Genomic DNA, 24,314 nt, shown 5'->3' with positions numbered 1-24,314 from the left:
GTGATAACTCCAGCTGTGTCAAGTTGACACAAAAATAGCCAGTACACTCCCCCTCTGCCCTACTCCCCTACCCACCCACTCCCGCTTCTTGGCCTTGGCATTCCCCTCTAATGGGGCATATAAAGTTTGCAATACCAAGGGGCCTCTCTTCCCAGTGATGGTCGACTAGGCCATCTTCTGCTACATATGCAGCTAGAGACACGAGCACTGGGGGTACTGATTAGTTAATATTGTTGTTCCACCTATAGGGTTGCAGACCCCTTCAGCTCCTTGGGTGCTTTCTCTAGCTTCTCCATTGGGGGCCCTGTGTTCCATTTTATAGATGACTGTGAGCATCCACTTCTGTATTTGCCAGGCACTGGCATAGCCTCATACGAGACAGCTATAACAGGGTCCCTTCAGCAAAATCTTTCTGGCATATGCAATAGTGTCTGAGTTTGGTGGCTGATTATGGGATGTATCCCTGGGTGGGGTATTCTCTGGATAGTCCATCCTTTCGTCTTTGTTCTGGCTTTTTTGAGACTAGGTCTCTCATGTATCCTAGGCTTTCTTCAAACTCCCTAAGTTCCCTAGTGCTAAGTGCGATTACATGTGTGCACCACCACCACCCCAAAGTCTTTCCAGATGATCTCCTTTTATATCTGAAATTCCTAGAGAAGAATCCTGTGACAGAGCCACAAAATGGCACAGCACTGTCCCATCTGTGATGACAAGTGAGTAGAGCTGATGTTTCCCTGTGCTCGGAGTGAGCAGAAACAGAGTACCAAGAACAGGAATAATCTCAAACCCTTGCCTTCTTACTTGTACTGCCCACTTAGACAAGTCTTTGAGGAAAAAGAGGAAGAACAGATGTTTTTCCTCTTAGGTAGTAAATGATCAATTAACTATGTATATAATTCTTAAAATATGAACTGGCTTTAAATAAGTTGTTCTAAATTTTTATTCAATCAAACTTGAAGTACACATCTTTTCACTTGACTCTTTAGTTTGCTTGTCAGCCATCTAGATTGTGGTTTTATTTCTTCATCGTTTTTATTAGCACAAATTCACTGCAGAAAGAATCAGTTTGTGTGTAGCATACAATATACTTAAATCATGATTTTTGATCAGATATACCCCCTCTTAGCCTCTCTTGACCCCCAATACCTCTTCTCCTTCCTAAATAGTCTCCCATTGCTTTCAACACACACACACACACACACACACACACACTAAAATCTAGACAACACATATGAATGCAACAATAACACTTGTCTTTCAGAGTCTGACTAATAGCCCCTAATATGGTGATTGGCAGTCTACTTAAGTCAAAGTCACACAGTTTCAATTTTCTTGGCGGCTGAGTAAAAGTTTATGTGTATATATCATGGCATTCCTATCTATTTGTTGACTTCAGTTGAATCTTTAAACATTGGCTATGGGTCAGATTTTAATTCTGACATCTTAATGGAGATGCTTTCAGTACATCTTAGGATATAAGGCTCATAGAACTCCTTAGAGCAGTGGAACTGGTGTGGGTATGGCTTTGAATTGCTGCCTTCCTTAGGGAATCTTGATTGACCCCCTATTTACATAGAGACTACTTCAACAAACATAGTTTTACACTTTTATATTTTCGTTGTTCACCCAGAATTTAAGGTTTGCAATAAAGTCATTCTTAGAGTTTCAAGACATCTTATTTATCTCTGGTTCCCCTAATGTGAGGCATGTGGATGTGATGTGATGGCTCCTTGTCTGTCTGATTTCATATCCTTAATGTAAGGGCATGTGTATTTCTCTAACTCTCTAAGGTTTTTCATGGTGTGACACTATCCTAAGAAAACCTTCTTTAGCATATGTAAAATTTCCAAAGGCTTTCTATGCTATTTTACAAATTTAACATATCATTTGTAATTATTTTTGTATTACTAGCTCTTATGGCCTGCCCCATAGTAAAGTATGGAGAAGAAAGAGGCATTATGTAGAGGACATCCTCTAGGGGATGGATTCTAAATTTAGAACTTCATTAATTGGAGTAATTGATTAATTGATGTAGACTATTCCCCTTCTAATTGTGCTAATGTTATTGAAGCTTCAAGAGCACCACATGCTAAAGCTGCCCCAGACTGTTAAGCAGCATTTTGTGTATGTAGCAATGATGGTAAACTGTATCTGCCTGAGCTATAGAATTCTTGGTCAGTGCATCTTTTGTTCCCTTTGTCTGAAATTTACCCTCTCTATTTAACTGCTCCAACAACATGTCTAGTTGACTTTTTCAAAATAAATGATTTCTAAGCCATACCTGTGTTGAGGTTTGAGCCAGGGGTGCTAGGAACTGAGTCCAGGTATCTGCAGCAAAACAAGTCCTTCTTACTGTTGAGTCATCTCTCAAACCCCAGGTTTCTTTCTTATGTTTATTCTATGACCAACTATACGCTGTTCCTCAGTATATACTGATCTGCTAATTTGGTTTTCTTATTATTTTAGTGAACATTTTATTACAATTAACATATTAATGGTGCAGATTAATGGATTTCACCGTGACATTCCCATACGTGTACATTTTGTGATTTGATCATGCCCATTTTCTCCATTTTGTGAAGAACCTCATTTTGACCCAGTCACTACAGCATCCAGTGGTTTCTCTTAACGAATTCTTTCCCAGCCTCTCATGAACATGAGCATAGAAATCCCAAAGTATAAAAACAAGCTCTTGAACCTCAGCAAACTGATACTGCTAAACTGCTGCTTGAGTGCAGAGCCTGGTAAGCCTTGGTCAAGTGGGGACCAGGAAATGAGCTCTCTCCAAAGCATAAAGTAGGGACATTTATCTAGAGCCAAAGCAATGTGAAAGTCGGATGAGGCACTCCAGGAAGAGGTCAAAGGTCTGCTTCTGAATTCCTGCTGAACGTGCAGGCAGTGACCTTGAATGCTACTGCTTCAGATTGTCCTTCCTGTCCTTGTCCTTTCACAACTGTGGATTGGATGGGCACATCTGTGACTTATGACTTCCCTTGCGAGAAATAGATTACATCTTCAACTGGAATTCTGAAGCTTAGACATGAGACAGGCCAGCTAATCCATTCTGAAACTGGTTTTAAATACATGCTAAACAACATACACCATGATCGAGTTAGAATTTGTTCACATTAGCTTGGGAGCAAGGGGTTCTAGAAGAGGCCAGGGGAGCTCCAAGGGAAGAAAGTATTATGAAATGGTTCTTCTGAAGTGATGGTAAGACTCTGGGGACAGCGGTGCCATGATGTGGCCTTCTGTAATAGCTTCATTTCCTAAGGAAGATGAGAAAGACATTGGATGACATTTCTTAAGAAAGAGACACTCTTTCCTATCTCTATTGATGAGTACTGATGCTATTTTGTTTCCAGAAATAAATAAAATATTTATTGATTAATGAAAATAAAATCCACTTTATAATCATCTAAAGGAATAATGATAATACTATCTCTCAATTGTTTACTATATGCCTCAAAGTACCTGAACATTCACCATGGAGTGAGAACCTCATTTAGTTGTCAGTACAGCTTTGTGAGTCATGGTAATTGCAGTAATGCTATCATCATTTAATAGACAGGGACACTGAGACAGAGAATAGGCCACTTGCCCTAGTTTTCACAACAGCCAGCAGCAGAGCGAGACTGTACTGCAGCTGTCTGTACAACTCTTACAGCAGCCATGCAGGCTCTTTGGTCATCATGGACTCTGCATTAGGAATTTCAGAGATGCAATTCAGGCCTTCCTTTTATGAAGCCCCACAGTGTAAATTTCGTTGCGACCATCTCATTTCTAGCAAAGGATTTTGTTATTCGTGTTTAGATAGTACTTTTTTAATGCCCTAATAGCAGCACCAATAAATTTATTTATGCACACTAACTAGGGCTGACTGTGATTCTGTCCTTCTTTTCTTCTTTTTTCTCCCTTTCTTTTTGGAAACTTAAGTGAGTCACAGACTCAGGGTCAGTGGATCAGCAAGCTTTTGTCCCCTGTAGCTTCTACAATAAAGGGATAGTCCTATTGAACAAAATGCAGAGAAGCTAGACAAGATACTACAAACCCTGTGGCTTTAAGAAAGAGCATCTTAATAATCCAGGCTCATTGATTCCTCCTGACTTTCTGGAAGGTGTTTCCTTACTCTGCCACGCTGTAAGTTCCTGTGTCTGGCTAGGATTTCAGCTTACTGCTGCATTTCGGTATCTTGAAAACTGGCCTTTGGGTGCTCTGATAGGCCAATCTTCTTCCTGTAAAATTCCAGAAGTGGTGTTTCAATTTCATGTGACCTATGCGTTCTTTTGAATACAGTGACTCAAAAGTCACTTTAATCTTATGACCCCTGGCTATGTTTGCTTCCTTTTAATACTCCTTCCAGTTTGTGTCTGGTGTATGTGCTTAAAGCTGGTCTATTCTAAGTGATGTATAATTTGATGTCCTTGGCCTGAAACTTAGAAATGCCCTGCCAGTTGTTGCTACAGTTCAATACCAGATTCCCAGGAGGGAGCCAGGTCCACAGGGCTTTTCTTCCTTCATATGTTACTTAGTGATTAGTAAGGATGCTGAGTTTCCTGCTGCCTCTTAAAACACAGCATCTTTCCTCAAGGGACAGGAAGCCCCTGCTGATAGGAGAAAATCTTTCTGTGTGCATATGGACCCAGCAGTTTGCCAGCATGTGTAGCTGCCAACAGTTTTCTCCTAGTTGCAAAGACTTTATTTTCCCTGGACAGCAGTGCTATGAAACCCAGTAACACAGTAAGCTCCCATTGATAGGAACTTATTTTATGTATGTGGTGAAGTGCCTAAAATATACTTGGGTTTTTAATGTGTAACACTTGAGTGATGAAACGTGACATTTTTGCTTATTTTATGCAAAGAATGTGTCAATGTTACAATATGCTACAGGTCTGTCCTGAGATAACAAATTGCCCCAGACCCAAGAGTGTTGTCTATCTCTTAAAACAGTGTTGGAGCCACTAGAGAGGCCCCAGTACCTGTATCTGTTGAATGGTGCCGGGGAGAATTTGCTTTCTCTACTGCATTACCTGGTCAAGTATGTGAAGAGGAAAGAACCAAGAGCAACCCTAAATTCTGCCTTCTTCTTCAATTCATGAAAACATCACAGCCTTTCATCTTTTTTTCCATTGTTTTATTTTTTTTTCCATCCGCAATAGCATCTTTTGAAGTAGCCCACAGCCTCCTTATGTACCTCTGACCAGCTTGAATTTTGGAATCTACCTTCTTCAGGCTCCCTAGTGCAATATCAGGTGTGTGACTTTACCTGACTCTTCACATTTTTTTTTTGGAGATATTTATTTATTTATTTATGCATTAACAGTTAAATTCTTTCTTATTGGATATTTTCTTTATATTTCAAATGATATCCCCTTTCCTGGTCCCACCCCTCCCGAAAACCCCCTCTCCTATTCTCCTTCCCCCTGCTTCTATGAGAGTGTTCCTCCACCCACCCACCCACACCCACCTCCCCACCCTCGATTTATTTATTTTTATATAAGTATACTTCAGACACACCGAAACAGGGCATCAGATCCTGTTACAGATTGTTGTGAGCCACCATGTGGTTGTTGGGAATTGAACTCAGGACCTCGGAAGAGCAGACAGGTCTCTTAATCTCTGTGCTATTTCTCTAGCTGCTCTTTGCTTTCTCTTAATTGAATTTATATTGGCTTACCATCTTTGCCTCTAGAATTACATGTAGGCCCCCTTTGATACAAACCCAAGTGCTAATATAAGAAGGTTTGTCAGACAGCGAGATACTAAGATGAATCTAGTGATCCACAATCAGCCATTAAAAACTGAAATACATAAAATAGAATATATATGTCTGTTCATAGTGAAGCTAAGTGTGGGTTTAAGAAGCCATTTAGTATATGAATGTGTGTGTGTGTGTGTGTGTGTGTGTGTGTGTAAAGAGATTCAGTATAAATCTTATTTCTTTTTTGTTCTCTTATTTTCCCCAAGACAGCATCTTACATTCTAGCCTAGGCTGGCCTGGCATTGGCTAGTATGCCAGGCTGATCCAAAAAACACAGTGATCTCACTGCCTTAGTTTCCTGAATGCTTGGATCACGGACTCATGCCAACATACCCAGATAAACTTTAGTTCTTATGTGGATCAAAGTCAAGTCTGAAAGACCAAACTGTCTCCTTGGCCTGGCAGTTTGATTTTATAGTTGTTCCAGATCTTGATCATCAAAGTGTCAATTATGTGGAACCTTCCTTTATTATCTGGACTAGGCCACTGCTAAATCATAAAGGACAGATGAAATTATGGCCACTTTGCATGCTATAAGGCAATAAGTATACACATTGATTTAAGGGATTCTTGAGTTAAGGATTCTGGGAAAGAATTTGTTAAGAGAAACCACCGGATGCTGTAGTTCTCTCTCTCTCTCTCTCTCTCTCTCTCTCTCTCTGTGTGTGTGTGTGTGTGTGTGTGTGTGTGTGTGTACTCATGTGGGGATGATCTTGCCTGTGTGGGTACATGTGGAGACCAGAGGTTGGTGTTGAAATGTCTTCTTGAATCCCTTTCCACCTTCTGTTTTTGAGATAGAATCTCACACTGAATGTGGAGCTCATGACTTTGACTGTCTGGTCATCGAACCCACAGAATCTGCCTGTCTCCATCCTTCAGAACTTATGCTATGCATGCACAATCCCAGCTTTTATATGGATGCTCATAATTCAGGTGCTCATGAGTTATAGGTTCTTTTCAGTGGCACATTAAATAAGGAAGGTTTTTCCTAAGGTTATATGTGAAGGATTCATGAGAGGTGGGCTTAAGTATCTCCCAGTACTTAGTGTTTCTCTGAGGATATCTGTTTGTAAATTGTTCACTGTGAAGACTACTGAATAGCCCACCTGCGTGGGAGACCTCAGATCTGTCAGTAGTGTGACTGATGTTCTGAGTACGCTACCCCAAGTATTTCTTCCTGCTGCCATTCTGAAGAAAGGCCATAGAAGTGAAAGTTTGTCCTTTCTGATGTTTGCTTGTAGTCGAGGAACAAAGAAAATTATGTGGCATGGGTAATGACAGCTCCCTTGCCAGTTAACTTGATAAACCCAAACTCTCTCTTATCTTTACCTTCAAAGTGATGTTACCAGAGGTGACTGAGGAAGTGAGGTCCAAAGCTTCCACACACACATCAAAAGAAAAAGAAGGAGGAGGAGGAGGAGGGCGAGGGGGAGGGTCCTGGTCCTGATGTTTTCCAGTGCTATACTGGAAAAAGAAGAACCCATCCTGTACCCCCTCCCCACTTCATTCCTTTTTCTCTCTTAAGTCCTGTTAAAGAGCAAGTTTTGAATTTTGGTAAACTTTAGGATGTCCCCACACACACACCATGTTGTCACCCATAGAGCAAATAGCATCTTCCTCTTATAGATTGAAGGTTGAGTCAGCAATGTTAGGCAAGATCACAGCAAGGAAGTGGCCAAGGTCACATGAAAAGGGAGGCAGTAGATAGCAGCCAAGAAAGAAAAAAATAATGCCTTTCTCTATGACCTCTCCATCTACGCTAGGAAGCTCTCATCTCAATTCCATATTGGGAACTGTCTCCACTCTCCAGCCTCATGCTACCATGGCTTGTTTAGTTTCCATTACAAACTGTGAGATAGTAGTCACTTTCTGGTAGTTCTCCTTTTTCTTTTTAATTGAAAAAAATTATACAGTATATTCTTATCCCCTTTTCCCCCTCTCCCAAATCCTGCCCAAATCCCCACACACTCAACTCTATACTACCACCCTCTTTCTCCCTCTCCCTCTCTCTCTTTCTCTCTCTCTCTCTCACACACACACACACACACACTCACTGTAAAATTACAAAATCAGAAAACATACAAATAAAAGATCATTTACATTAGATACTTTTCGTGTTGGGTTTATGTGGTGTTTAGGGTGTAGAAGTGTGTTGCGAGAGCAGATCTGCAGTTTCTCTGTAACTTTCTGCAGTGGTCTCCCCAGGTTAAAGGGTACGTATGTTCAGCTTGCATGTGCCGGTGATATAAGACAGCTATGAATAGGACATCGCAAGACTAAGCTTAGCATTCATGGTGACCATGATTAGTTGGGAAAGTCAAAAAAATATGTTATGGAAGGCTAAATGCCATCCCATTCACCAATGGGAATTCATAAAGTAATTAGTGTGCTCGGTACTGTGATAGGGACTGATCAGAGGTGAGTTGTACCTTTCACTGTTTAATGTCTAGATCAACAAAGACAAGAGGCACATGATGGTCTGGGGAAGACTCTGCAGAGGATATTGTTTGGATATTGTGATATCAGATTTAAGTGTAGGACATTTAAGTCCTGAGAGAAAATATGACCCTATTTAGACTTTAAAGCATTAGTAGAATAGTTATTATCTCAGTTTAAGGAGACTATATAAGCAAATATATAGTTCAATAATTATAAAAGAGTTTATCAGTACAGCAAAAAGGGTCGTGAAAGGCATGTTTCTGTAGTCTTTGATTGATAAGACTCCAAAAGTGTTTAATATTATAACATGAAATTGAAATTTGGCTTGTAACAAACTAGAATATTCTCTATTCTGCTAAGGAAAGCAAAGTCACTGCATAGGAAGCTAAATATGAGAGGAGAAGGATTCTTTACAAGGAGACAAAGTCATAATTAAGATATTTAAAGAAATCTGGGAATTTATGCCCAGTTTCTTATGCCTGTAAGGAACGAGAAATGATGGAAATGAAGGACAAAGATGATGATGGTGGTGGTGCTGGTGGCGGTAGTGGTGGTGGTATGTGTGTTGCTAGACATGGGACACGGTGCCTTGTATATGTTGTACAACTGCTCTCTACCACTGATTGGCATGCTCACCCTAAGGATAGTATCTTTGCTGTAAAAGACCAACTGGGGTTCATGGGAGTCTGCTAACAGATGTCTGTGCTTCTCTGCCTCTGATGTGGTTAAGTGTTATTCTTGAGATGGGGCAGTTAGTTCCAATGTATGTGAAAATTTAGCAGAAACCAACTCCCACCCACCTCCAATCCACACGCTTTTCAGACTCCACTGACTTCTGTAAACTATGCTGCAGGGAGAGGGTTTAATTCAATAATGTAATCTATGAGCTAAAATTATTTCCAGCTGTCTGTTTGGAGGGATATTCTGTTGACAATAATTGATGCTTCTGACCTTGTGCTTAAGAAATAGTCAGCACCGTTGTTCTGATGATATTTTCTTATATTAAATCTTTATCTCAACCTTGTATGACCACCAGATAGTAATTGGATAGGAGAAGACACACTACTATGAAAAAAAACCTTCAAGCAACATACTCTAGTTTGTTTTTTTTCAACTATTTCACACATCTCTTTTTGATTTCTATCTTCATTTCCTTAATAGAATCTGAATTTCAGATTATTTTTACATGTTATTATAAATACGATCACTACAAACAGCTCTGCTAAATCTTTCCAGGCAACTCATAGACTTTTTAATGCAAGGCACCTAGAAATTTAAAGGCAACATTTTAATGGACTCTATATGGATTCATGAAGGGCTTGGGTTCCAGTTTTGTCAGTGTCTCTAACTCACTGTATGATCTTGAGCAAGTCCTTTGCTTCTCTGGACCCTGTCTTTTCCTATGTGAGATTGTAAGGGTTCGACTAGATGTTGATAATGACTGATGTCAATCAGAAGCTTCTGATTCATGAAATATTTTGAATATTTGAGATGCATCTATTTAATCCTCTCATCCACACCATCAGGTAGGTGCTTGATCCTAAGTTTAGCTCGCAAATGAACACCCTGACCAACTCCATTGCCTTTCTAAGAGCTAATTTTTAAGACAGTTAACTATAACTGATGAAAAAGAAATGCTAGCGAGCTTTCACTGGAACTGAGCTAGAAATGGCCATGCAGAAATGGGGCCTAACTAGCTGCAAAACAGGATGCTTTATTTTCCATGAAATCTAGAACAGACATCTGGATCGATAACTCTAGATACCTAATTGCATAAAGACTTTGCTAAAGAAGTAATACAACGTGAAGAAATTCTAGGTAGTACAGATGCTTTTTTTAAAAGAAGTATTTGTTTTATGTACATGAGTACACTGTAGCTGTCTTCAGACACACCAGAAGAGAGCATCAGACCCCATTACAGATGGTTGTGAGCCACCATGTGTTTGCTGGGATTTGAACTCAGGACCTCTGGAAGATGCAGTCAGTGTTCCTAACTGTTAAGCCATCTCTCTAGCCCCAGTAGTACAGAGTCTTAGTAGGCATAGCTGTGGAAATATTCAGAAATGCTCAAGTAATGTAAGTAGTATTCTAGTAAAGCCACAGGTCCATTTAAATTTTCCTGTTTACCAAACCTGAGTTCCCCCTGAGTAGTAGTTCAGCAAGTTACATCTAGCTAAGCCACTCAGCAATCATAGAAAACAGTAACGCTGAGCTAGCTTGCACATGCGACGTTTGAACTAATAGGACTATGAAGGTTTTGCTAAGTTGGTTTTGGTGTCTGCCTACCTTATATTTAAGCTGATATACTTCTTGCCAATTCCCTGCTAATGAGTTACTGACCTGGCAAATTCCTGACTTCTATTGATCGAACAGACTACAGATTCGGTTTTTCATTAGTAACAGTTGGTGTGGCTTCTAACAGAGCCTGTAAAACTAATGAAACATCGAGGAAATGCACCTCGCTATTAATGCCGAGGCAATGGCACAGAGCTTCTGCTGTACTACCTTTTGTCTTACATACTCACCCATGAAAGAAAAGGCTGTAGAATTGTGTGGCTGGTAGGATGTGGCAATGGCTTTGCTTAGTACACCTTGAGGAAGCATGGCTCAAATATATAGTATGTTTAGCTCCGGGGTCTTAAAATGATGCTGCATAGTATTGTGACTTCTTGGGTGTCAGCATAATCAAATGGAAAGATGTGGAGGGATGACTAGCTGTGGAAACTAGACATGTTCTAAAGCACACTGGAGAGGTGGATATCATTAGGAAAAATCTATTCCTTGTTTTGGAAAAAAAAAAAAAAAAAAAAAAAAAACCTCTAAAGTTATAAATGATCTTCAAGGTGGTTTGGAACCATGATGTGTTTGCCAAAAGGAATAATCTGGTTTCTAGGTTCAAGGGCATAGTGTATGGTGTAGATGCACTAAATATATGCATTTCCATGGAGCGAACTGATTCCAGATTTCAAAGTTTACATTCTGGCGATAGGCTCATGAGATGTGCTTCAACTCTTGGCTTTTAAGAGCAAGACCTGGTGTTGCTTTACCGCCACCTTTCCATTACTTCTGGAATCTTTGTGTCTTTGTGCTGCTAGGCACCAGTGGCCACAGGAGAGCAGGTTGTTTTCTCCTCTCCTGGTCCCGCTCTGAGCTCAGTGATCACATTCCCTAGTGTTCTACTCAAGAAGAAACAGGCTCCCAAGCCGCTTTAACTCAACCTGAATGCCATCTGTGCTGCTGAGAGAACAGAGCCCTGCCGGAGGAGGCCTGCATCATAGCTGAGAGAACCCCACTCTGCCTACAGAAATCCTTGTTATGATACTCAGGAAAGGTATCCATTAAAAAAATAAGAGCACCTTCTTTCTAATGTGCTCAAATACATTTCTGAAAGTGGCTTTTGCAGACTGTTCTGCCTAAGTTAAGCTCTGTAAACGATTCCGGTACTTGTATCAGAGCAGAAGCGCCTACTCCATTAGCACATAAGCCACCTTGACTTTTACTGAAATACTTTTTTGTCTATGATATGAAACTGTCTTCTTGACACTCTTAGTAGACTATATCAAGTATATAGTACAAAACAAACATTTACTATGTATTATATGGAAGGCACCATTCTGTGTGCCCCTAGAAATATAAAAAGATTCAGCTGATCACATGCTATTTTAAGAGGACCAGATTGACATCCATGGATCTATAACAAGTGCAAATTACAGCCCACAAAGTGACACAGTTATGGGAATGTAATAGAATTTATTTTAACCCTTTAATTTTCCGTTTTTAATACTATATTTTGATTACTGGATAGCCTATAGTGCTAAATGTTAAACCTAGTAGAAATTGTGCCCAGTGGAATGCAGTAGTTTGTAGACTCGATCCATATATATTTAGGTAATGATGATGTTAATAAGCTCATTGCTCCAGGGAGCTAACCACTTAGAGAGAAGCAGATCACTGAAAATCACATATACAAAATTCAGTAAGTTAAAGTAAGCAAGAGGAATTCATACATATTCCCAGCATAGTCTAGTCCAGAGGCTTTGCCTAGGAGTCAGAATATTGCCTTTTTATTCTTGGTCCCTTAGAGTCTGAGGGACTTGGGGTTGCACTTAATTTCTTCTGGCTCCCTTCTCTGTCTTCCAGCCAGGCATGCTAATCATGTGGGCTATGTGGACGGTTGTTTCGAGATGTGGAATTTTGTGAGAGAAAAGACTGTACAAACCACAGATGCTACAAGATATTTTAAGTGGTGGTAAAGACTCCAAGAGCCATTCTCTTTCTCCTGCTGTCAGTGACCGTGAATTAATATTTCTGCACTCACAGTTTTGGGCTTGTATAGTGAGGTCCTTCTGGCAACCCCACTTGTACACTTGCAGACGTTTTGCTTCACAGTTATTTCATTAACAATAACAGCTGTTGACAGAGCACTTGCATCATAGGAACTAGTTAGTATAAGGAACTTAAGAATGTTTCAAGGGATCCAGGACAAGGTGTAGGGATTATGAGGGAAAACTACACCTTATATATATATATATAAGACTTGAACATAGCAAATGTGGTTGCCATGAGATTGCTGAAACCCTCTCTTGAGTAATGACTGTATCTGCTTGGCAGTAGGCCCTTGGACTTCCCAAATGAATACAGTAACAGACTGTGCATAATGTGGCATCTTGCTATATGCTATGTTCTTTTAAAAATATTTATTTATCTATTTGTTTATGTGTGTGTGGTTAGTTTGCTGGCATGTAGTCCTATGAACCATTTTGAGTGCCACAGGCACTCAAACACAGGAGGCCAGAAAAGGGTGTCAGATCCCCTGGAGCCAGAGTTATAGGTTGTTGTGAGTCACCTGATATGAGTGTTAGGAAGAGAAACCCAGATCCTCTGCAAGAGTGGCAAGTGGTTTTTCCTCTTGAGCCATGTCTTCAGCCCCTATACTATATTCTTACCTCTCCTATTAGTCAAGCCCTTGGTGTTCTAGTAGTGGCAATAACTATGGGCTGAACTTGCAAATCTGAAATAGGTAATATCGAGCCAGATATGAGAGGGTTGCTCCAAGTTGGAGGGTGTCCTTCAAATCCCACCAATGCTGATGGATCATTTAAAAGAAACATTCGTTAAATGGTACATAGAGTATGGTGCGGTTGGGAACCAACCAGTTATTTTAATGTGTCTTGATTTATTTGTGATCATTCTGCATAGAGTCTCATATAAATAGTCAAGGGCCCCTGCCATGCTTTGGAAGGGCCTAAGTGAAGAATGGTTTAATCTTTTAGGAGTTACCTGTGCTATATCTTCCCTCACTCATCCTGGATAACAACCCAGGCTTCCCACCCTTGCAGGCTGGTCCTAGCTATCTGATAGAAGGTTCCCTAGAGTTTTCAGGACAAAGGCTTCTGCAGGTAATTGGTCTAATACTGGAATTTTTAAAAGTGCTACATAGACTACAGATTATTTCAAGTCAAGTCGAACACCTATACTGCTTCATAGTCCCTGTCTTCTATTCCAGGAGGAAAATTTCATGGTAGCGGGCATTCATAGGTTGCCTTGATCACAGCATTTTCTGGGCTGATTTGCCTAAGACCACAGTAGACATTGTATTTTGTAAAGCAAAACATGAAATTAGTAGCAATAACTTCTACTATGTATTTCACACGTGGCTGTCATCTCTCTCTAGCAACTACCCACAACACACACACAAACCTCTTGGGCCATATGACCTACTTATACTCCATTCCACAGCCTTTTAGCAACCTAGGAGACAGATTGGAAATTTAGTTTCCTTAGTAAAAGCTACTTGCATTCAAAGCCCACTTGCTAATGGTATTTCAATATCAAAAGGTTGTAACTGGGAATGCACACAATATATTCATAAAAATTCCAAACCATCCATGAGAGATATATAGAAAACCCTAAGCATGTTCAGAGGGGACTATTATCTTTGCGTGTCAGAAAAAGATCTTGGCATAGCAGAGCTTACTTGTGTTCGAAGGAAGAACCAGCATACATTCTGTAGGAGCAAGCTTGGCAACTGGTATTGATGAGTAAAAGCTACAGCTGAGTATGCTTCATTCCCATCTATAGAACTACATAGTTGTTTAAAGGGATGGTTCTCTAATGAAGTAGACCATTATTCATAGATGCCCTCTAAGTAGTTCCAGTATATATGTCAGGTTTTAAAATAATTAGAATCCTTTTTATATATGTTAAAGTTATGCAAGTTACCTCTATAGCTTTTGAAAACTTACCATTAACTAAGTTGGCTGATTCTTAAAGTCATACATGATTTCTGACTATGGCCAAGAAATGCAAAGGAATATATTTTCCCAGGGAAAATAGAAGTTTTAAGATAACAGGGCAAAGGGCTCCCAATGGAGGAGCTAGAGAAAGTACCCAAGGAGCTAAAGGGATCTGCAACCCTATAGGTGGAACAACATTATGAACTAACCAGTACCCCGGAGCTCTTGACTCTAGCTGCATATGTATCAAAAGATGGCCTATGAGCATCCACTTCTGTGTAGAGAGACCCTTTGGACTTGCAAACTTTATATGCCCCAGTACAGGGGAACGCCAGGGCCAAAAAGGGGGAGTGGGTGGGTAGGGGATTGGGGGGCTGGGTATGGGGGACTTTTGGGATAGCATTGGAAATGTAAACAAGGAAAATACCTAATTTAAAAAAAATGATGGCCTAGTCGGCCATCACTGGAAAGAGAGGTCCATTGGACACGCAAACTTTATATGCCCCAGTACAGGGGAATGCCAGGGCCAAAAAAATGGGAATGGGTGGGTAGGGAAGTGGGGGGGGGGTATGAGGGACTTTTCGGATAGCATTGGAAATGTAATTGAGGAAAATATGTAATAAAATATATATATATATATATATAAAGATAACAGGGCAAATGTTCCTTCAAGTGCAGAACATGGCTCATTTTATTTGCAACCTCTTTACACTGAGCAGGTGTTTCTATTGCTCTTCATGTCACAGCATTATGTGGTATATCATTTCCTCTGGTATTCTGACGGCAATGAAACTCTGGGCCTGAGAAAATGGTCTCGGGGGCTCTTACATTGCTGCAGTTCCTGTTCATTCATGTATAAAAATCCAGGGAAGGAGATAATTGGGGGGAAATCATAAGGCTTCCTGGATGATGCAAACGTTAAGAGCGTCTGAGAATCTCTGCCTTTCAGTCTGGACATCTTGCCTCTGTAGGCTCTGTGAAGACACCAGAGAGCTCCTGTTATAATAATACCTCTCAAGGCAAGCTACACCATTTCTGGGCAATGTTTATTATATAAAAACCTCATACTGAGCCAGAAAGTCTGTTTCATTATAGCTTTCCCTAGTGCTGTCTTTAAATATTGACTATTGACTGCTGGCATAGAAACACAGCCACCGTATATAACACTGTTCCTCAAAGAAGAGCAGTAGAACACAACCCTGCTCATCTATTGGAGCATTCCCACTAGGGGAGAGTGCCCAAGGAAAGCAGAAGGGAGCAGATAAGTTCTCATAGAGTCGATCGGGAGAGGCTGTTTCCCAACTCCGCTTTTCCTTTTCAGTATTGACAAAAACTACCTAAGAAAACTCTCTCTGTTCCACAGTGGTTCAGAGTGCTGCCTTCCTTGTAACTCACTCTCAAGAAAGCCTTCCTTTCATGGCTCTTATTTAGCTATGGGAGAGTGGGTGCCTGGCAATATTGAATGAAGGAGAACTCAGCCCTCCGGCTTGCCTGGTTTACTTTAGCTGGCTACAGCAAACAGGAGAGCATACTGGCTTGGAAAACTGCCTCCAGTTGGACAATGAATTTGACTTTAGGGTGTGTCATTTATCTATTATACGCTCCATGCGTTTGAACAAGTTGTTGACTCTGATGCCTCAGGTTCGCACCTGTAAGACAGAGATGGAGAATGCATGTGATGAAGCGTAAGAGAAACACAATCTGCTCAATAAATGGCATTTATCACCCACATCCTCTGTGAACTGTGTTTCTAGATCGTGTGTCATTAGTTGGGAGACATATCAGATTCCACTCTAGAACTTAGGGTGAATAGCTTTAATGCTACCCAACCTGTTACTTAGGATCGGAGACTCCTTGAAGGTAGGGTAGTTCTGCAAAGGAATTGCTTGCTTTCTATTATTTCAGCTATGCTGCCCTCTTTTTCTTCTTAGGGCTCAAAGCAGAGAACTGTAGTTTAAGATTTTTTTTGTTTTGTTTTCTTACTCAAATATACTTGATGAGAAACAGTACTCATGACACTGTATTTTTGTTTATATGTCAAACTAATCTGGATCTGCAGATTGATTATTCCATAGGTTTGCACCTGCTCCTTGTAATGTTTAAAATCTCTAGTCTAACCCCTACATATACAACAGGATATGTATTCCTTGACCTTGCTATTAAGGAATTGAAGTATGCATAGCTTGAAGTGGAATATATTTCCATTTTGGGGGGAGATGTATGTACCTGAAAGTAATGGATAACATTTTAAAATAAGTGGGTCAGAGTCCATACCTACAGATTTTAATTTTTAGTGTTGGCAGTCAAATTCTCAAGGTTGTTTCATGCTACATCAGTGCCAAGAATGGACCACACTGGCTTGTGAGTTCTTCTTGAAGGATGAAGAGAAAGAAAGTCCTAGAGATGAACTGAGGAATGCATTAAGGATTGAGGGTCCGAAGTTGTTATGTTTCTGTTTTCTCAGTTAGTTCTAAGTAACCTAGGATTAATTTCTTTGGCTTATCCAGCAGATTGGGCCAATTAAAACGCTGGAGACCTTGACATAGTGCCCAGCACTGGGTCCTAGTACTGGGTCCATTCTCTGGACTCCTGCCAATTAATTGCAGCTACTGTGGTAAATGAAAAAAAAAATTAGAGCTTCAACTTATTTTTCCATAGTGGGAAGGAACCATTCCCATGCTATCTTATTTAGTCCTCCCTGTGGTCCCTAAACAGACAATCGAGAAAGCATTCTGCTGGACTGGAAGCAAGTGAACAGGTTTAATTTTGTTGTTGTTGTTTTGTTTTGTTTTGTTTTTTGTGCTAATATAGCTGCATGAGTCACATGGGAATCAGGCCTCATATTTGACTTCCTTAATGTGGTGCTAGTGTAAATAGGATTCATGACTTCAGAACCTGCCTATCATCCAGCATTTAATAAGTACATACTAATAAGCATTTATTATCAACAGGATGGCTTATGCTGGAGGAATAAACCAACAAATAAGATCAAATCTTGCCCTTGTGGAGTTTAGATTCATTTTTGGATATAGACAAAGTGAGTACATCAAATAGTGTTCCAGATAAGTCCAGTGGTAAAACAAATCAAAACCAAAACCAAAACCATAAAACAGGATCCTTATTGGAGGGAAGGCTATAGTGTTCCAGATAAGTCCAGCAGTTTAAAACATTTTAAAAAGATTTATGCATGTATATGAGTGATCTATTTGCATGTATACCTGCACGAAAAAGAGGGCATCAGATCCCATTACAGATGGTTGTGAGCCACCGTGTGATTTCTGGGAATTGAACTCAGGACCTCTGGAAGAACAGCCAAATGCTCTCAACCTCTGAGCCATCTCTCCAGGCCCAAGTCCAGCAGTTTAAAAAAACCAACAGGACCATTACTGGAGGGAAGGCTTTAGTTTAAATTATGCTGTTAAAGAAGAACTCATTGAGTAAAAAGGAAGAAATTGGAGATCTCAAAAGTCTTCCAGGAGAAGTAGCAAATATGGAGAGAATGAATCAGAAAGTCAGTTAAGATTAGACCTATGAGAGACTAGAAAATAGGGGGAGAGCCACAAGAGATCAACAGGGTAAGCCCCTTCCTAGTCAGATAAGAACTTGAGGATATCATCCTGAGTTTAGTAACCCAGTCACAAAAGAACACACAAGGTATGCACTCACTGTAAGTAGATATTAGCCAAAACTCTCGGAATACCCAAGATACAACTCACAGACCATATGAAGCCCAAGAAGAAGGAAGACCAAAGTGTGGATGCTTCAGTGCTTCTTAGAAGAGTGAACAAAATACTCACAGGAGGAAATATGGCGACGTGTGGAACAGAGACTGAAGGAAAGGCCATCCAGAGACTGCCCCACCTGGGGATCCATCCCATATAGAGCCACCAAACCCAGACACTATTGTGGATGCCGGGAAGTGCTTGCTGACAGGAGCCTGATATGGCTGTTTCCTGAAAGGCTCTTCCAGAGCGTGACAAATACAGGGGTGGATGTTCACAACCATCTATTGAACTGAACACGGGGTCCCCAATGAAGGAGTTGGAGAAGGGACTGAAGGAACTGAGGGTATTTGCAACCTCATGAGGTGAAGCAACAGTGTCAACTGGCCAGACCTCCAGGAGCCCCCGGGAACTGAACCACCAACCAAAGAGTACACATGGAGTGACCCATGGCGCTGGCCACATATGTGGCAGAAGTTGGCCTTGTTGGACATCAGTGGGAGAAGAGGCCCTTGGGCCTGAGGGGGTCTGATGCCCCAGTGTAGGAAAATGCCAGGGCAGGAAGGCGGGAGTGGATGGGTGGGTAGGGGAGCACCCTCATGGAGGCAGAGGGAGGAGGAATGGGATAGGGGGTTCCTGAAGGGGAGACCTGGAAAGGGGAAATGTAAATAAAGAAAATATTCAATAAAATGGAAGGGGAAAAAGAATGTTGGCTCTTTTTCTAGGAGGTAAGACACCGTGCGAGTATCTTGAGCAGAGGAGTGGGATTGTTGGATGCAGGGTTCATTGGAGTCTCCCTTGCTGCTTTGCTGAGAAAGGAGTATGGGGACAAGGGTACGGTCTACCACCAGGGAGCGTGGGAGACTGCCAGTGGGGGTGGGGGTGGGGAGTGCTATATCACCTTTTTCTGAAATAATTTATTTGCAGTTTAATTGATTGTTGTTGTTTTCTGGTGTTTTGCTTTGTCTTGTTTTGTTTGCCAAGAGCGTTATTACTTTAGAGTCTCTTATTTCCATAATACTTTATCAGTACTAAATGCATGAACTGAGCCAGTACAATCTGTACATCACTTCACTGGTATATTTCCTGAGAAATGTACTGCAGGGTCTTTTTTCCACAGTGTGACTATCAGAGCAAAGATGTGTAAACTTTGTAAGTCCACATGTCACAGCAATATGATCTTGTGGGGTCACGGTGACATAGGTGGTTCTTTATTACCGAAGTGTTGTCATCCAGTGCAGGACTATGCATCTTACTCAGTGGTGTTATCACACGTGCATGCAGTGTGGACACGTCAGGGCTGAGGGCAACTTATTTCAGTCACCAGAGGGGTTGTATCTTCCTTATATTATTATCTCAGGAGAGAGTTAAGGGAAGACTATCTCACTGGTTTTTGTGTGTTGTTGTTGTTGTTGTTGTTGTTGTTTTCATGAGAATCTTGCTTGGAATCCCTCACATGGATTTTCTTTGTCTGGTATTAACCTCTTTTCATAGTTGATCCTTTTCTGAAAGTATGATCCCCAGCCCTAGGTCTGCTTTAAAGGAGATATAAAGTTCCCATCCCACATAGCTCCCCCTTCCACCACACTCCCAGAATATAAAGCCATAGAAAGTGTGGGAACTGAATGACTACTGTTTGGGTTCATCTATTTCCATATGTGTATATACGATATCTATTCAGATCTGTTTTTTATTTTTGTGACTTAGAGATGCTATGCAAAACACAATCTCCCTTTTGGAAATAATGAAAACCCAGAACAACAATGTGTTGAGTGACATAATCACGACATGCACACTACTCTGTCACAGATTGTTGATTAGATTCATATTCATATGGAATAATTGTTGAGATGAGTCGATTCAGGCTTATTCCCATCTGATAGCTCCTAAAGATGCAGCCCATGAAGGAAGCATTGCTAAGACATACATTGTATTTGTCAAACCCTCATTATGGGCCCCAGGGGGCCATTGTGCTATAAGCACCAGTGACTGATTTTTTTCAAAGTTGAAAATTTGGACTCAGAATCAAAGAAGCAGTGGTTTTGCTGAATGGCTATTAGGACAGAATGAATGACAGATTGTCTCGGAAATCAGACACAGGAAGTGGCTGAGACATTGGGTGCTACAAAGAAGCAAAGGGCTTTATTCTCTTTATTCTCCTTCACATGACTCTTAAGTCCCTGGTGTGTACACAGTAATACAGAATGGGATAAACATGTGGTTACAGAAATTTTCAATACACATTAAGATCATTGTAGCTCTTGATCATGCACTTGTTTGATGTGATCTTTAAAAAAAAAAAAATCTCTCTTGTTTTTTGCTTGTGTGGGATTTGAGCCACCAAGTTCTCAAAGGGCCAGTCCCATGAGCCAGGGCAGTGCTTTCTCCCACAAGTCTTCCTTCAGTGGTGGTTGGCTCCCTTCCAATGGCAGTCAGCCTTTTAGCACTGCTGGTAGTCATGCGGCCTCTTTGTGAATTAAACTGCACCAGCCGAGTTTTAAAAACAAGTGTGATTAACCTTGGAGCTTTGTGAGAGAGCTGTAGCATGGAGGGAATTCCCCCAACATTAAGTGTCTCCCACTCTTAACTACTACAGCTGGTCCCGGTTTCTAAGTACATAAAATCTCTTCATAAGTGGCTTTGCTATCTCCAATTACTAGTTCACCTGGATGATTGCTATTTCTGTATCTAGGTCATAAGGAAGCCAGAGGTGTGAGTGCCTTCTGAATAGTCTTATGCTCTGCTATGCTCATTCCATGCTTTCAAGGCTTTCTGGACAGTTGAAAAGGAGCAATACACTCTCTCTGAGTGGGAGTCAAAGCCCTAGAACCTGTTTTCAACTTTTGCAAGTACAGAACAGTGCTTCTTAATAAAAATAAGAACCATGCTGTACAGCTACCCTTGCCATCCCTCTCGGGTGCTTTCAGTTCACTCCTCCAAGTTAAATGCAAAGTTAGGTTAGTGAAGGTCCTTAGCAAATGAAGTTAGCAACCTAGAAAATAGTTGGCTTGGTCTTGACTTTCCTTTTCCTTTTCCTTTTTCAGAAAATAGATTTCTTTTCTCACATAATATATCCTGATTACAATTTCCCCTCCCTTTGCTCCTCCCATTTCTTCCCCATCTTCCTTCCCATCCAGATCTGCCCTCTCTCTATTTCTCATTAAAAACAATGAGGCTTCTAAAGGAATAGAATAATAAAATAGAAATTAACACATTGGGATAACACAAAACAAACAGAAGGAAAGGGGCCCAAGAGGAAGTACAGATTTTTCTACCTCCTGATCTCACTGGAGAAGGAATCGAAGCCAAGAAAGCTTTGGTGATCTGCCAAAGCCCACACAACTAAAAGAAACTGCAAGCCCTATCTCCTAACCCTCAAGTCTGGAACTCCAGCATCCATCCCCCCCTTTAAATACACCGGGTTCCTTTGCCTTGCCTATCCTCGACTGGGTTCCCAAGCCCACTAGAAACCCCTTTATACATTCAAATTCTTAGTCCATTTTGCTGTACTGGCTACAGAGGTAAATAACTAATAATAAAAAAAAATGTAAATGTAATGGGCATGTACTATTACTTCTCAGAGTTTAAAGAAAAAACATAAGATTACAGAGGCTTCTGATTTCTCTGCCAGTCTGACTCCTTTCGGTACTCTCTAGAACGATGTCCCCGATGCTTCAGAAAACATCCCTCTCTAGTCTCCCTTCAGCAAGCACATTCACCTACGAATTAAGGACAGGGATACTCTCTTGCCTACTTTTCCTCTTAAATCTTGCACCCGAGGGATCTATATTTTAACTATTGATAATTGCCATAGACTTTCTGCATCATACATTTTGTCTCTGAGTTCCAGAGGCATGGGAGTGGAAGGCACTAGTCTACAGTCCCTCTGTGTGTAGTCATCAAGAACAAATGAACCTGTGAAGCTCTGGAATGCTTGAGCAGTGGATTCCTCATGCAAATGTGAACTGGCTGTGATTCCCTCCTACTGTCTCTTTGGTGATTCTTTTTTATCAGTGCTTAGACACAGTGCCTTCTATCTCGTAGAGCTTCTTAGGACAGGTCTCTTAGCTGTACCTTATACCTCTATGACTTCATTTCCCACCGTTGCCCTCTAAGATATCATTTAGTTGTTAATATGCTAAACTCGTATCATCATTGAAATGATTGGGTGTGTTCATTTAGAAGGTGGAGCTCCCAGGCTAGGTGTTAGGGAGTTTGAGTAATGATGGAGACTTTGCCCTCTCATATGCGAATCTGGCATACCATGTGTGCAGCTTTAGCAGGTTGGTCAGATCTATGGTCTGTGCTCTAACAAAGGAAGAAGGAATCACATGGCTCTGGATGCCTGAGAAAAATCAGGAGGGTGCAGGGTTGGCAAGGAGCCTACCCAATGTTACCTGGAATGACCTGATAAGAACAAAGAGGATCACTTATGTCTACTCCCCACTCCCCAAATATTCAGTTTATGGTTAAAAATGCCGCCTGGCGAGTCTCTTCCAGGAGCCTTTGGGAACACTGTGGCATATGGCCAAACTTCTCCAGGACTTTCTTTCATTGAAAATTTAAAGCAACATATGCTAGTTTTTTCAAAGCTTTTCTCAGTCTAATCTAATGTTTGGGGTTTTTTTTTCTCCTGTACTAAATATTGAACTTAGAATCTCATTCATGCTGGGCTGTGTGACTGAGCTAACCTCCCCAGCACCAATATACCTCTGCTAGTGCTGCTACTATGATAGTTTTATTTGGCCTTGGTTCAGAGCCTGTATTAGTAGCAGCTGGTGGGATCCTGTTCCTAAGTTTAAGCTGTGCCCAAACTGTACTGGAAAGTTAAGACCTAGCTCTGAAATGTCCTTAGTCCCAATCGCATTCTCTATCTCTGTCTGTCTGTCTGTCTGTCTGTCTGTCTTTCTCTTTCTCTCTCTCTCTATATATATATCTGTCTCTGAGTGTGTGTGTGTGTGTGTGCAGTGCCAAATGTCAACTGTCATATGTATCATATGTACAGCCTTGCCCTTGCTGTTGAACATCTTAGAATGGAATTCTTTGTAGCTAATTTAAGGGTAGAAAGTTGATGCTGAGCATCTTCTTTTACCAATATGGTCTGTTTTCACCCCTGGTAACATGAGACTTGATTCTAGTGGGTAAAGATACTGCCAGATTTCTATTTGGCAAAGGAAACTGTTCAGAGAATGTGCTTTTTTACAAATGACCACCAGGTGTCAGCAGAGGATGTGAAACTTTTGGCAACATCTGCATTATTGGATTTAATTCACTGAAACCATTCATTCCCATCGACAGGAAGCCTCTGCTGGGCCCCTTCTCCTCACAATTAGCATCAAATGCTTTCTCCTCAAGTCTGCATCATTTCTTCACCCTTTTCTCGTCTAATACTTAAGTCTGGCATGCACAGTGGTAGGTTTTGTTCTACAAAACAAGCTATTGAGGCAAGACAGGGGAGTTACCATTACAAAGTTCATGTGTTTTACTAAAGTTCATAAAGAGATTAATTATGCAGCACAAAATGTTAAGGCTGCCTTATGCCTATGCCTTTTCCTTCAAAAAGCAATTTACCATGTGTGTGTGTATCTGTGTGTGTCTGTGTGTCTGTGTGTCTGTGTGTTGCTGTTTTCCTCTAGCTTCTCATCTTGCCTCTTCATTTGGATAGACTGAGCAGAAACCGGAGACCTTTAGCACAGAGCATTGAGCTTTAGGCGGGGACAGCACTTAACTTCCTGAGTAGAACTCGGAAAGCACGTAAGCCTCGGGTCCTAAAGGTAGCAATTTGAAAACGGTTACTTTTGAATATGTCATCAAGCTCTAAATGAATCAAAGGATATATAGCAACTGTGGGATGGTGGGGGACACAAGCCAGCATATGGCTTCACCAGCCACAATTGCTGAGGCCTGGGATCTTCAGGCAATTGGAGAGTAAGGCCTAATACATAGCACTGAATGCACTACCTTAGGTAAGGGGCTGATAAATGCATGGGGCTAGAGTTTAAACATGTTATAAAGATTTTAATTGGAATGATTAATGATATTTGACAAATAGCATTACAAACAATTCCAAGAAATGTTCAGACTCTTCTGTTGCTTTACAATGAATAAGGTATTATAAGGTGGCACCTCAATGGGGATTCAAAACTGTCTAGAATA

General features: G+C 40.9%; 1 protein-coding gene across 1 annotated transcript in view; it reads left to right on the top strand.

Moving 5' to 3' along the window:
• The window catches only part of Tspan7 (tetraspanin 7), a 102,445-nt gene that overhangs the window by 60,007 nt on the left and 18,124 nt on the right, over nt 1–24,314 (top strand). The gene's annotated exons all lie outside the window — the stretch shown is intronic.

This window comes from Mus caroli, unplaced genomic scaffold (assembly GCF_978045245.1).
Source record: "Mus caroli unplaced genomic scaffold, Mus_caroli_1 scaffold_5, whole genome shotgun sequence".
In the NCBI taxonomy this organism is placed as follows: domain Eukaryota; kingdom Metazoa; phylum Chordata; class Mammalia; order Rodentia; family Muridae; genus Mus; species Mus caroli.
Note: the sequence above shows the minus strand (reverse complement) of the source record. Positions and strands in the feature narration are given on the sequence as shown.